Source organism: Rhinatrema bivittatum, chromosome 7 (assembly GCF_901001135.1).
Source record: "Rhinatrema bivittatum chromosome 7, aRhiBiv1.1, whole genome shotgun sequence".
Classification (NCBI taxonomy): Eukaryota; Metazoa; Chordata; class Amphibia; order Gymnophiona; family Rhinatrematidae; genus Rhinatrema; species Rhinatrema bivittatum.
In genome coordinates this window covers 255,991,702-255,996,891 of record NC_042621.1, presented here as the reverse complement: position 1 = coordinate 255,996,891, position 5,190 = coordinate 255,991,702, and positions in this window count along the sequence as shown.

Sequence of the window (5,190 nt, the reverse complement as noted above, 5' to 3'; positions counted from 1 at the left end):
TCCCCTATTGGCTGTGCCGCTGATTTTTGCCCGGTTAGAATTGGTGAACTCCAACGTCACTCACAGAAGGTTGCGCGTGGTAGAGCGGTTTGGGGGCATAGTCCCGGCCTTTACCTCTGCGTGTCGGATTGGCTGTCCTTTGTGCCTAGTAGGCTCCTTGTAAATTTTTAATTCACTCTCTTATCTTTTCCGGTGCGGTTCGTGCAAGAGAGCCTGCGCAGGTCGGATGTAAGGGGTCAGTTAGCCCGTTTTCGCGCCTGAGAAGTGCGTTAGTGATTTGAAAACATCAGAAGGCTATTCCTATTTTACCTAATCGCTGGGGAAGGAGGGAGTGGCGTTCACATCTTGCATAATGCGGCTGACTCTTCTCATTCGGGCAATGGTTGGATCACTGCTGCTGCTTCCCTGCTCTTGCATTACATTATTTCAGTATAAACCAAGCTAATTGTACAAACATGGAATAGCTAAAATAAGTAAGACTACACAGACTAGCCTAACAGAGCGATGAGATTAGTTGTTGAAAACTAGCAAGACAAGGTGTGGATTGAGAGCCTTTCTGAATTTAGCGAAGTGCTTTTCAATGCAAAGGCTAATGCAGAGCAGACTTTAGGCGCCGGAGGCTGCAAATAGGAAAAGCGCATTTCAGCCGTTCTCTCCAGTCTGATTTCCTTCTTTCTTGTTGGAGTTGAAGAGATAGGGTAGGGTGCCCCGGCTGAGAGCTTTGAGCTGAATGGGGCGATAAAGGAGTAGCCAATGGCCACCATTTAATAGGGGGATGGTATGATCAATCCCCTTTCTTCCAAAAATCACTTTAGCAGCAATGGTGTGCACTGACACCTCCTGATTAGGTTTGAAGAAAGGGCATTGCTGTAGTCAAGACGAGTTTTCGTCAGAAGCAGGCTGAATTAGCCATTAGATGAGGACAGTCATTTGGCAGCATCAAACAGGCATGGCTCCTACTGAGCATATGGAGGAGTTCTTACCCAGCACTGTCTTGTGAGTTTCTTGTTATTTTTTCTCTCCAAATCCTTAAAACCTTTAAATGTAAGATATTTGCTTCAGTTTCTTCTGAAGTTGCTTTATTGCCACTCCAGCCCCACAACAGCACGGTTCAGTGCTACCAAAAAAAGCCCAAAGCAAAACATGACCTTCTTCATTATGTTTAGCCAGAAAAAGTCAACTAGGGTGAAGGGTAGCAAACGGTGTAGCTACCTCTGGAAAGCTTAAGTACTTTCCTGGCACAAGAACTTGTCCAGAACACAACCAAAAGAACTGTCATGGCTGTGGACAACTGTCCCCTTGCAGCATTTTAGGATGCTTTACAAAGTAACAGTAATGATGGCAGAAAAAGACCAAAATGGCCCATCTAGTAGGTCCAGCAAGCTTCCCAAGGTAGTAACTGCTGCTCGGTACAGGTTATTCCCTCTTTTCTGTTAAGGGTAGTAACTGCCACTCCATGTCAGTTAAGCTTTATTTATTCCCATCCACTAGCCTTTAGGGATCCACACTGTTTATCCCATCCCCCTTTGAAATCCTTCACCGTTTTAGTCTTCACCACTTCCTTCCGAAGGGCATTCCAGGCATCCACCACCCTCTCAATGAAGAAATATTTCCTGACATTTGTTCTAAGTCTTTCTCACTTGAGTTTCAGATCGTGACCCTTAGTTCTACTAAATTGCTTCCACTGGAAAAGGGGGGGGGGGGGGGGGTGTTGACACCTATGGATCATTAAAACTTTTCAAGTAGCTGAAGGTCTGTCTCATATCATCCCTACTCCTCCTTTGCAGCAAGGAGTTGCCTAGTGGTTAGAGCAACAGGCTAGGACCTAAGAGACCACACTTTGAAACCCATGGTCTCTCCTTGTGACCTTTGCAAAGTCACTTTACCCTCCATTGCCTCAAGTACAAACTTCGACTGTAAGCCCTGGTAGGATAGGGGAATATTAAAAAAAAACCCAAACAACTGCATCCATCTCTCTGTTGTTACCCTAAGGCCTCATCCTGCAGTGTCTCACCTTTGGCTCACGAGGAAGAGTTGAGCAGGAGACCCTCTCCAACTCCCCCATTCACTTAGGCCAAAGGTGCACCCGCATCACTTACTGAAGCTATCAAAGCCTGCATTGAAAAAGCACAAAGCCCAACTGTGGGATACATTAGCACTGTCACCACCATTGGCACTCTTGACCCATGATGCATCTTCCATTGATGCAAGTTGACATATAGAGCTCCAACACACTCAATGCTTTGATGTCAGTGCAGTGTACAGCCTTAATACACACTGACCCTTCAGTCACATGGTGCTGAGGATCCTATACCATAACAATCCTGCTAAAAGACAGGAAAGAGAGAGTAGGATTAAATGGACAATTTTCTCAGTGGAAGGGAGGGGGCAGTGGAGAGCCTCAGGGATCTGGATTGGGACCTGTACTTTTCAATATATTTATAAATGATCTGGAAAGAAATATGACAAGTGAGGTAATCACATTTGCAGATGATACAAAGTTGTTCAGAGTAGTTAAATCACAAGCAGATTGTGATAAATTGCAGGAAGACCGTGTGAGACTGGAAAATTGGGCATTGAAATGGCAGATGAAATTTAATGTAATGCATATAGGGAAAAATAACCCATGCTATACAGAATGTTAGGTTCCATACTAGGTGCTACCACCCAAGAAAGATCTAGGCGTCATAGTGGATAACACATTGACATCGTCTGTTCAGTGTGCTGCGGCAGTCAAAAAAGAAAACAGAATGTTGGGAATCATTAGAAAGGGAATGGTGAATAAAACGGAAAGTGTCATAATGCCTCTGTATCGCTCCATGGCGAGACCGCACCTTGAATGCTCTGTACAATTCTGGTCACCACATCTCAAAAAAGATATAGTTGCAATGGAGAAGGTACAGAGGACGACCAAAATGATAAGGGGAATAGAACTGCTCCCCTATGAGGAAAGACTAAACAGGTTAGGACTTTTCAGCTTAGAGAAGAGACGGCTGAGGGAGGATATGATAGAAGTGTTTAAAATCATGAGAGGTCTAGAACGGGTAGATGTGAATCAGTTATTTACTCTTTCGGATAATAGAAAGAGTAGGGGGCACTCCATGAAGTTAGCATGCGGCACATTTACTTATTTAACATTTTTTATATACTGCAGTTCTAGCAACAATGTTGCTAATCACTTCGGTTTACAAGTAACTTTGGGATGACAAAACATATGTGTGTCTTACAGAGAACAGGAAGTATGAACTGGGATTGGTTAAGATAAATATAAATAACATTAAATTACGATATGACATTTTAGACAATGAGTATGAGTCTGACATAAATAGCGGTTTGCTTATCGAGTGGTAGTCCTGTAATGTGTCAGCAGTCGTAGGGGGGGGGAAGTGGTGTATCTGAGTTCTTGATTGATTAGTTAATTAGGCAGTTGGGTATATGATGAGATGATCATGCAGTGATAGTGATATTACAGATCCTTTCATACGAAGGCTTGGGAGAAAAGCCAGGTCTTGAGTCTTTTTTTGAAGTTTATTGGGCAGTGTTCGAGCCTAAGGTTCGCAAGGAGAGAGTTCCATAGGATAGGGCCTGCTGAGGAGAGTGCTCTTTTGTTTGAAGATGTCTTTAGAGAGCCTTTTTGTGCAGATCTTCGTGGACGAGAGGATGAATGCAGCTGTAATGGGATTGTGAGGTCTAGGTGTGTGGTTTTGTAGATGGCTTTGTGGATGGTCGAGAGGGATTTGTAGAGGATTCTTTGTTTTATAGGGAGCCAATGGAGATTCTTTAAGATTGGAGTAATGTGGTCCCTTTTTTTTGTTTTGGTTAGAATCCTGGCAGTGGCATTTTGCAGCATTTGTAGAGGTTTGAGGGACATAGCAAACTAATCGGAGAAAGTTCTTTTTCACTCAACGCACAATTAAACTCTGGAATTTATTGCCAGAGGATGTTGTTAGTGCAGTTAGTATAGCTGTGTTTAAAAAAGGATTGGATAAGTTTTGGAGAAGTCCATTACCTGCTATTAAGTTGACTTAGAAGATAGCCACTGCTATTGCTAGCAACAGCTACCCCTAACCAATTAAGCTAGATACTTCACTTAGAAGAAATTCCAGCACTGCTCTCTACATTAATGGCGGGGGGGGGGGAGGGGGAACAGAACCAAAGGTTACATTAATGGTGGGGGTGGAAGGGAAATAGAACCAAAAAGGTTACTAAAGGCCGAGAGTAACAGATAAGTATGAGAGATTAAAAAAAAAAGTGTGAAAGTTTGCTGGGCAGACTGGATGGGCCATTTGGTCTTCTGCCGTCATTTTTATGTTTCTAATTAACATGGAATAGACTTAGTTTTTGGGTACTTGCCAAGTTCTTATGCCCTGGATTGACCACTGTTGGAAACAGGATGCTGGGCTTGATGGACCCTTGGTCTGACCCAGTATGGCATGTTCTTCTTATGTTCTTAATACTTAATGCAAGGACACCCGGCCCAGCTTTGATACAATAGCAGTAGCTGGTACATCTCAAGCAACCCCTCCAAGCATACCAAAACATCTCAGGTATCCAAACACTCTACCTCACTAATGCATCCCCCCCTCAGGCTTCAATTGAGCAGGCTGCTTTGCCAGCACTGCTCCATGTAGCCTACCCTAGATCTGCAGAAAGGGTCAGGTCGCCCTGCCCCCCTCCAATAACGAAGCCATGCACCGCACCTAGGTCAGTAGTGGAAGGACTTCACCTGGAGATTATAGAACCGTCTCATTATATAGTACTGCTTATTTCTAACAGGCCATCCATTCTCATGTAGGAGCCTATTCTAGTCTTGGAAGAGGATGTCCCACCACCACACCAAGCAAGAGGACACATTAGTTGCTCAATCAAGTCACAGGTTTGGTGAAGAATTTCTTTACATCTTTGAGCAAAGAGATGGAATGCTCCAGCCTTTCCTTTCCATTATTGCTATAGTGATAACACAGACCAGAGTCCCAGTCTCACCTACAGCAGTAAACTCCGCCTCAGAATCCTTGCTTAGGGTTTCTTCCTCATCTATCGTAGCGGATTCTAACAGGGCAGAGCTGTTAGACCAAACCATTCCTCAAAAATCAACCCGAAACCTCTCCCCATTCACCCTCTTCAGCATTGGCGTCCTGGATTAGGCCCAGATGAAGACTCTACTGGCCTACTCTCTGACCTACTTCTGCA